We start from the raw sequence: 10,751 nt of genomic DNA, 5'->3' as shown, positions 1-10,751 counted from the left end.
TCATTGGAAGGACTGATGCTGAAGCTGAAATCCAATACTTTGGCCACCTGATTCGAAGAACTGACTCACTAGAAAAGACCCTGGTGCTGGGGAAGATTGAAGGAGGGAGGAGAGGGGACAACAGAGGGCAAGATGGCTGAATAGCATCACTGACTCAATGGACATGAGTTTGAGCATGTTCCAGGAGTTGGTGATGAACAGGGAAGCCTGGCGTGCTGCAGTCCATGGGGTCACAAAGAGTCAGATGCAACTGAGTGACTGAACTGAAATGAGAGCTAAAGTATGCCAAAAGTAAAGATGAAACTCCTAGGTATCTCCACAACACTAAAAAAAGTAGAGGGCTTATTATAACATTTTTAATGACTTGCTATGAACTAGGAATTGCTAGTAATTTCCTTAATGTTCACAATAAGTCCATGCAATGGCAACACTATTTCACTAAAGCAGGCACTGATTCATGGGGTCGCAAGGAGTCAGACATGACTGAGCGACTGAACTGAACTGAAGCAGGGAGAAGTTAAATAATATGCCTAAGATTGCAGGGTTCCTAAGAGGCAGAGCTGAGACTTAAATTTATTAGGGGAGTTAAAATTTCAACTGACCACCCAGGGTGGTTATGATTTTCCTCCTCCAACACTAGAAAACATTTTTTTCAAGTATGTTTCTTCTCACCTCTATTATTTTTCCACTATGTTACTCAACCTCATTTCATCTGTTCGCCTCTAATGTTTCAGTTGAGGTACAGAGAGGAAAAAGACATTTTAGATATTTCAAGCAGAGAGAATTTAATACAGGGTATTAGTTACACATGTATTTGAGGAGTTCTGAAGCTAAACAGAGGAAATCAAATCAATTAGCAGTGGCTAGAAATATTGGGAGGGATAACAAGAGAAAGTGGTGTTACCAAAGCACAAAAATCAGAACCAGGATCAACTATCAGAAACTAGAAAAAAAAAAAAATCGGGGGCTACCCTGTTGAAATAGAGACCAGCCCTCCTACTGAGAGTTGGAAGCACAGAAAACACAGGCACTGCTGAGGACATTGTCCAAGGTAGGGAGTTAAGAGAAATAGCCTTGATTCCCTCCTCTCTCCCCACTGATGTCCAGTCTTCTGATTCCCCTCTTTAATCCAACCTATGTGTAACTCAGAGGGAAAAGGACATTCAGGAAATATAGTGAAACAGGAGAAGGTCTGAAAAGGAATGGGAGACCAAACCAGTACATGGCTGGTTCCCCAAACTGCTAATTAACCAGCTTGCCCCAGTGGCCCATTTTCTCAATCAAACCATAGATATTGCCTATTCAGTAATGGTGAAAATCAAGCATCTATTTCTGAAAATATGGTTGGTGACAGCGTGCGTATATGTACAAGAAAGAACCGAGTTCATCATTTCCTTCAATAGCCACTAGTAACATTTGGCATGGATATTCAAGTTAAGAAGATAAAGAGATGATATCTTTATTGGAACTTAATGACCTGAGAAAGTTAGGTCTTACTTTCAATGCCACAGCTTGAAATATTGTGTCACTAATTTTCTTATATATTCCCCCACAAACTTCTAAAGTAGGCTCCCAAAGGGCATTACTATTCACTGTAGAATTGATTTACATTTTGTCATATTGAAACAAAATGGCAACTCATGCACCATTTCATATGGACAGCTCCAAGTGAAAAAAAAAATATGATTCATGAGCAAGATTTAATAGTATGTGCTATTAAAGGATTGACAGTATACTGGAGCATTTAGACATAGATACCTTCTTGAAGAATTTCTGCAGTTACTAAAGAGACCCCTAAGATGTCTGAAATAAGACTCAGAATAAGAGTCCATTTATCTTCCCCTGAAAAATTTAGTATTTGGCTACCTTTACAATTTTGATTACAACTGTGGGTGCTGCTTTCATTAAACATCAGCAGGTGAATGGATAAGAAAGCTGTGGTACATATACACAATGGAGTATTACTCAGCCATTGAAAAGAATACATTTGAATCAGTTCTAATGAGATGGATGAAACTGGAGCCAATCATACAGAGTGAAGTAAGCTAGAAAGAAAAACACCAATGCAGTATACTAACACATATATATGGAATTTAGAAAGATGGTAATGATAACCCTGTATGTGAGACAGCAAACGAGACACAGATGTGTAGAGCGGACTTTTGGACTCTGAGGGAGAGGGAGAGGATGGGATGATTTGGGAGAATGGCATTGAAACATGCATACTATCATGTAAGAAATGAATTGCCAGTCTATGTTCAATACAGGATACAGGATGCTTGGGGCTGGTGCAAGGGGATGATCCAGAGAGATGATATGGGGTGAGAGGTGGGAGGGGGGTTCAGGATTGGGAACTCATGTACACCCGTGGCAGATTCATGTCAATGTATGGAAAAACCAATACAGTAAAGTAAAATAAAAATAAAAATTTAAAAAAATTGATTCAAAAGCAAAAAAGAAAAAAAAAATCCCCACAGAACAAACCACGAACACTTGATCAAAAAGGATAAAAGAGGTAGGAATAAAGTTACCTAAGGAGGCAAAAACCTGTACTCTGAAAACTATATGAAGTTGTTGAAATTAAAGATGACATAATTAGAGGAAAGGATATGCCACATTCTTGGATTGGAAGAATCAATATTTTTAAAACGACCATACTACCCAAGGCAATCTACAGATACAATGCAATCTCTGTCAAAATGCCAATGGAAATTTTCACAGAAATAGAACAAAGTTTTTAAACTTTGTATGGAAACATGAAAGACCTCAAATAGCCAAAGCAATTTTGAGAAAGAAGATGGAGCTAGAGGAATCAGGTTCCTTGACTTCAAACTATACTACAAAGCTACAGTAATCTAAATAGCATGGTATAGCACAAAAACAGATGTATAGGTCAATAGAACAGGATAGTAAGCCAAAAATAAATCACTAATTAATAATTAATCTACTACAAAGGATGCAAGAAATACAATGTAGAAAAGACAGTCTCTTCAATAAGTGGTGCTGGGAAAACTAGACAGCTACATGTAAAAGAATGAACTTAGAACACTAACACCATACACAAAAATAAACTCAAAATGTATAAAGACCTAAATGTAAGACTGGATACCATTACATTCCTAGAAGAAAACATGGTTGATACTGTTTGGCATAAGTTGCAGCACTATTTTTTTGGACCCATCTCCTAGGGTATTGGGCTTCCCTTGTAGTTCAGTCGGTAAAGAATCTGCCTGCTGTGTGGGAGACCCGGGTTCAATCCCTGGGTTGGGAAGATACCCTGGAGAAGCAAATGGCAACCCACTCCAGTATCCTTGCCTGGAAAATCTCATGGACAGAGAAGCCTGGTGGGCTGCAGTCCATGGGGTCGCAAAGAGTCGGGCACGACTGAGCAACTAACACTTACTTACCCAGGGTATTGGAAATAAAAATTACATAAATTGGACCTAATTAAACTTAAGAATTTTTGCACAGTATGCAAAAAGACAACTTTTCATTGTCTTTGAAACAAATATTTCCAACTATTATGACTAAGAAGGGATTAATTTCCAAAATAAATAAACATCTCATACAGCTCAATATCAAAACAGCCAAATCAAAAAATGGGCAGGAGATATAAACATTTTTTTAAAGAAGACATATAGATCAACAACAAGCACATGAAAAGTTGTTTAACATCACTAATTATTAGAGAAATACAAATCAAAACTAGAAGGCAGTATCACCTCACATCGGCCAGAATGACCAGCATCAAAAAATCCACAAACAATAAAGGCTGGAGAGGGTGTGGAGAAAAGGAACCCTTCTACACTGCTGATATGATTGTAAATTGGTACAACCATTATAGAGAACAATATAGAGATTCCTTAAACAACTAAAAATAGAAATATCATATGATCCAACAGTCCTACTTCTAGGCAGTTGCCCAGAGTAAAAGCATAATCCAAAAAGATACATTCACTTGAATGTTCACTGCAGTGCTATTTACAATACCCAGGACATGGAAGAAACTTAAGTGTTAATAAACAGAGGAATATGTAGATAAGATGTGGTACATATATGCAAGGGATTCCCTGGTGTCTCAGATGATAAAGAATCCGCTTGCAATGTGGGAGACCTGGGTTCGATCCCTGGCTTAGGAAGATCCCTAGAGGAGGGCATGGCAACACTCTCCATATTCTTGTTTGCAGAATGCCCATGGACAGAGGAGCCTGGTAGGCTCCAAAGAGTTGGACACGACTGAGCAACTAACCACAGCATAGCACATATATGAAATGGAATGCCATTCAGCTATAAAAAAGAATAAAATAATGCCATTTGCAACAACATGCATGGACCTAGAGATCATACTAGGTGAAGCAGGTCAGAGGGTATACACACACAAACAACTGAATCACTTTGATGTATACCTGAAACTAACACATTGTAAATCAACTGTATTTAAATGAAAATTAAAGTATGTATATACACACATACATGAAGTAGCCCTCCTCCCAAACTTCTTCATTAGCATTGCATCACCCAGGTCTATGACCTGATGCTAGCCTTTCTAATTTTAGTTCCAGGACCTTTTAAGTTGTGTTCATCCAAACTGTTATTGGCTACCATGTCTTTAATGGCTCTGAGTTCATTAGAATTGCCTCCAGTCCAGTTGGTCAGAAGCCTCTATGAAGGATCCCACACTTAAAGAAATTAGGTTATTTCTAAGGATAACCTGAATACAAACATGAACAGTGATTTGTTCCAGTAAATCCTTATCATATACTTAGTATGGCATTGTTGTTTCCCTAAGTCTAGATTTGTTGAGTATTTGTTGCCTCTCTATACTTCATTTTACCTATGCAAACAGCTTGAGGACATTTGAATATGATTGAATAAAGGAACGGTAAAAAGCTTGCATAAAAAATGTGCTGAATTTCTGAAATCAGAACCTGTTTTCCTTTCCTCCCTTAGTTTTCTCGGTCTGCTTTTGTTTTTATGGAAATCTATAATCTCTGTCATTGTGAAAGTCTTACTCGAAAGAGATACCTTAATACTAATAACACCTAGTGAGAATATATTACAGGTAGCCCTAATAAATGGACACACACATTCTCAGCCTTACTTTAGAAGCAATTAAACAATAGGAAAGGAACAAAATTTAAAAACAAAAAAAAATTATATGATTATGAATAGAACTGTTTGGAGAATGTGATGAGTGCATAGTAATAGTGGACTTCATAAAATTGATTTCCAGAATTAAATACATAATACAGAACTCCCAAAAAAGAGTGCTTGCCCCTGTGAAACTTCATACATGAAGGATCAGGTTAGACTAGTTCCAAAACTCAAGATGGAAGGGACTGAGCTTTCCATATGCTCAGCTTCTTTCCATAACTGACTAATCATATTAGTAATTCCTTCTCTCTTGGGAAGTAGCAAGTAGGTAGAAGAAGCCAGGTGATTCACCAAAAAAATAAAGGCAAGAATAGAGACACATTTTGTCTACTAGTGTCATCCTTTGTTTAATTTATAACTAGATCTCTCCTTTTCTCCTTCTTTCCTCTTTTCATTCTTTTTTATTTTCAATTTAATTCATAAAGTAAATATCAATTGAGCACCTGCTTTGGGCTGGTCTATGACAGGATTGGTCCCATCACTTCATGGCAAATAGATGGGAAAACAATGGAAAAAGTGACAGACTTTATTTTGGGGGTCTCCAAAATCCCTGCAGATTGTGACTGCAGCCATGAAATTAAAAGATGCTTGCTCCTTGGAAGAAAAGCTATGACTAAGCTACACAGCATATTAAACAGCAGAGCCATTTCTTTGCCAACCAAGGTCCATCTAGTCAAAGCTATGGTTTTTCCAGTAGTCATGTATGGGTGTGACAGTTGGACTATAAAGAAAGCTGAGCACCAAAGAATGAATGCTTTTGAACTGTGGTGTTGGAGAAGACTCTTAAGAGTCCCTTGGACTCCAAGGAGATCCAACCAGTCCATCCTAAAGGAAATCAGTCCTGAATATTCATTGGAAGGACTGATGCTGAAACTCCAATACTTTGGCCACCTGATGCAAAGAACTGATTCACTGTAAAAGAACTGATGCTGGGACAGATTGAAGGGGACAACAGAGGATGAGAATGTTGGATGGCATCACCAACTCGATGGACATGGGTTTGGGTGAACTCCAGGAGTTGGTGATGGACAGGGAAGCCTAGCGTGCTGCAGTCCATGGAGTTGCAAAGAGTTGCACATGACTGAGCGATTGGACTGAACTGATGACAGGATTGTTTTGTTCTCCATTTTTTCCTCCATGCTTACTTGTGTTTTAAGCTTACCTGTTACCTATATGCTACTGCTACTGCTAAGTCACTTCAGTCATGTCCGACTCTGTGCGACCCCATAGACAGCAGCCCACCAGGCTCCCCCATCTCTGGGATTCTCCAGGCAAGAACACTGGAATGGGTTGCCATTTCCTTCTCCAATGCATGAAAGTGAAAAGTGAAAGGGAAGTCGCTCAGTCGTATCCGACTCTTAGCGACCCCATGGACTGCAGCCTACCAGGCTCCTTCATTCATAGGATTTTCCAGGCAAGAGTACTGGAGTGGGGTGCCATTGCCTTCTCCATGTTACCTATATGGGCACTGCCAATTCTATTGAAGGGACACAGCAGGGTAAATGATGCTTTTATATATGCTTGTCAAGGTCTCTGTTGAGCACTATTTTAAACTCATTCACTAAATCATGCAAAACATTTATTAAGCACTTAGTGTGTGATACTTTCAAGTATTAGGGATAGAATGGTAAATGAGTCAGAAAGAGTTCTTGCCTCAAGGAGTTTATATTTATGGAGATAATAAGAAAACAAATAGATACATTATGTAATATCAGGCAGAGATTAGTGTTTTAAGGAAAATAGCTCAGTAAATAGTAAAGGAAGTGAGAAATAAAGCCTGGTTTGGAATAGGATCAGGAGGGATAGTCTAAGATGAGAATCTCTAAGAATAGGTCTGAAAGTAGTAAGCATAGTTTCTACCATAGTGTGTGCACACTCAATCATTTCTGACTCTGCAACCCCATGGACCGTAGCCCTCCAGGCTCCTCTCTCCATGGGATTCTCCTGACAAGAATACTGGAGTGGGTTGCCATGCCCTCCTCCAGGGATCTTCCTGATTCAGGGATCAAACCTGTGTCTCTTGTGTCTCCTGCATTGGCAGGCATATTCTTTACACTTATGCCACTTGGAAAGCCCCTAGTTGGCAATGAAAGCATATGAGGAAGAGCCTTCAAGGTGAATGCAACAAGTATAAAACTTGTGGGACAGAAACAACTTGAAGTTCGTTTCAGTAAAAGCAGTACATAGAACATTGGGTACCTAAACCGCTAACACAAATTCTTTTCAAGCACACACAGTATTTATAAAAATTGGCCCTATGCTGGTGCATACTTAAAAGCTCCTTTTTTAACAAAATGATTGGCTTTAATTAGGTTCAGTTTATTTTTTAAATTTTTTTAAATTGGTATTAAAGTGCTTCACAATTTACTGTTGTTTTCTGCCATACAGCAACGTGAATCAGTCATAACTGTATGTATACCTCCCTTTCCTCCTGAGCCTCCCTCCCCTTCATGTTCCCTCCCATCTCACCCCTCTAGGTCATCACAGAGCATCAGACTGGGCTCTGTGTGTTATTTAGTAACTTCCTGCTAACTTATTTTACACATGATAGTGTATACATGTCAATGCCATGTCCTCAATTCATTCCGCCCTCACCTTTTCCCCTGTGTCCCCAAGTCATTCTCTACTAGTTCATCAGTAGCATTTTTCTGGATTCCATGTATACACATTAATAAACCATACTTGTTTTTCTCCTTCCGAATTACTTCACTCTGCATAAGAGACTCTAGGTCCATCCACCTCACCAAAACTGACTCAAACCCATTCCTTTTTATGGCTGAGTAATATTCCATTGTATAAATATACCACGGCTTCTTTATCCATCTAGTTGTTAATGGACATCTAGGTTGCTTCCATATCCTGGCTTTTGTAAATTGTGCTGCAATGAACATTGTGGTACCCGTGACTTTTAGAACTGTGGTTTTCTCAAGGTATATGCCCAGTAGTGGGATTGATGGGTCAAATGGTTGCTGGGTCAAAACTAGATTGATCCCTAGTTTTTTAAAGGCATCTCCATACTGTTTTCCATAAAGGCTGTATCAGTTCACATCCCCACAAACAGTGTAGCAGGGTTCCTTTTCTCCACATCATCTCCAGCATTTATTGTTTGCAGATTTTTTTGATGATGGCCATTCTCACTGGTATGGGGTGATACCTCATTATAGTTATGATTTGCATTTCTCTAATGAGTGATGTGGGGCATCTTTTCATGTGTTTCTTGGCTATCTGTATGTCTTTGGAGAAATGTCTGTTTAGGTCTTCTGTCCATCATTACTCTAGGATGGGGGTCAAAAACACTTTTGCCGTGATGTATGTCAGAGTGTTCTGCCTGTATTTCCCTCTAAGAGTTTTATGATATCTGGCCTTACATTTAAGTCCTTATTCCATTTTGAGTATATTTTTGTGTATGGTATTAGGGAGTGTTCTAACTTCATTCTTTTAGACAACTGTCCAGTTTTCTCAGCACAACTTATTGAAAGCTATAACCAAGATGAAAAACAGCCTTCAGGATGGGGGAAAAAATATTTGCAAATGAAGCAACTAACAAGGTATTAACCCCCAAAATATGCAAGCAGCTCATGCACCTCAATATGAACAACAAAAAGAAATCTAATCAAAAAATGGGCAGAAGACTTAAATAGACACTTTTCCAAAGAAAACATGTAATGGTCAACAGGCACATGAAAAGTTGTTCAATATCACTAATTATTAGAGAAATGCAAATCAAAACTACAAGCAGGTATCACCTCATCCCAGTCAGAACGGCCATGATCCAAAATAGCCACAAACAATATATACTGAAGAGGGTGTAGAGAAGATGAAACCCTCCTGCACTGTTGGTGGGAATGTAAATTGATACAGTCACTATGAAGAACAGTATGGAGGCTCCTTAAGAAAAACTAAAATACAACTAGCAATCCCACTCCTGGGCATATACCCAAAGAAAATCATACTTCAAAAATCTACATGCACCCCAATATTCACTACAGCACTATTTACAGTAGCCAGGACATGGAAGCAACCCAAATGTCCATCAAGAGAAGAGTGGACAAAGAAAACATGGTATTTATACACACACACATATACATGCAATGGAATATTACTCAGCCATTAGAAGGAATGAAACTACAATTTGCAGAGACTTGTACAGACCTAGAGACTGTCATACAGAGTGAGGCCAGAAAAACAAATATCATATAATCTCACTTATATGTGGAATCTAGACAAACAACACAGATGAACGTATGTGCAAGGCAGAGATGAAGATACAGATATAGAGAATGGATGTAGGGATATTGACGGGGGAGTGGAATGAATTGGGAGAATGGTATTGATGTATATACACTATTATGTATAAAAATAGATAACTAATGAGAACCTTTCATGGTGACCTAAATGAGAAAGAAATTTTTAAAAATGGGATATATGTATGTGTATAGCTGATTCACTTTTGCTCTACAGCTGAAACTAACACAACATTATAAAGCAACTATACTCCAATTAAACAAAGATTGGGCTTATATTTGATATACTGTTGGAATACCATGTAGTTAGGTTAAAATGAAATTTTTAAAGTGACTGTGTGTCTATGTTAAGGAATATTTCTAAATAGCATGTGGGTCAAAATAAGAAAATCTTATTACCAGAATGGATAGCAATGTATATTAGAAGACTGCTGTTCTTATTGTTGTTCAGTGGCTCAGTTGTGTCCAATCTTTTGTGACCCCAAATATATTAGAATATATTTTGAACTAAATAATAATACTGACTGTTAGGATTTATAGGCTGTAAGAGTTGGGTAGAAAGGAAATTATCGATATAATCACATATGTATACATTAAAGAAGAAGATTAAATTTGATAAGAACCTAAACCATGAAGTTAGAAAAAGATATCAAAGATGTTGAAAATTAAAAGGAAATAATTTTTTTAAACTGAAAACAAAGCAAACATTTAAGAGAAAGGATTAACACAGCAAAATTCTTTGGCAAAACTAGTAAACTAACAAATATCTGATGAGATAAGATGTGAGGGACAAGAGAAGAAGCACATATAATTATCATCAAAAGAAAAAAAGTAACATCACAAAAGAGACTTCAGTCTAGAAAGAAAAAAAGGATATTAAAAACAAATAAACTAATAAATATGACATCAAAACTGACAAATGTAGAGAGTCTGAATACTTTATATCCCTTTGAAAATGTAAATGTGTCCTCAAATAAGTCTCAAAAATTAACTCTAGGTCTACTTGGTTTCATCAGGAAATTCTAAGCAATCAAGGAAAAAATAATTTTAATCTTACATAAGCTCTTCCCAAAAAACAAACAGAAAATACGTGAGACTAGCATAACCTTGACACTAAAGCCCAGTAAGGACACCATTTAAAAACAGTATATATAGAAAGTCACTGTGAGGGAATAGAAAATAGACATTTATTTCTTCCCCAAATTCCTAGCACAGAGCTCCTGAAACCCATGTAATTCACTAAATGATAGATTTGGTCTTTGACCCCCTGTCCCTGATTGTTGGATGACGTCACCCAGGTGACATGACAGGGGGTTGACCTTCAACTAGATCTGGACAATCAGAGGCTCCTTA

This window comes from Ovis canadensis, chromosome 21 (assembly GCF_042477335.2).
Source record: "Ovis canadensis isolate MfBH-ARS-UI-01 breed Bighorn chromosome 21, ARS-UI_OviCan_v2, whole genome shotgun sequence".
NCBI lineage: Eukaryota > Metazoa > Chordata > Mammalia > Artiodactyla > Bovidae > Ovis > Ovis canadensis.
The sequence above is the reverse complement of the archived record's forward strand: the minus strand, read 5'-3'. Positions refer to the sequence as shown.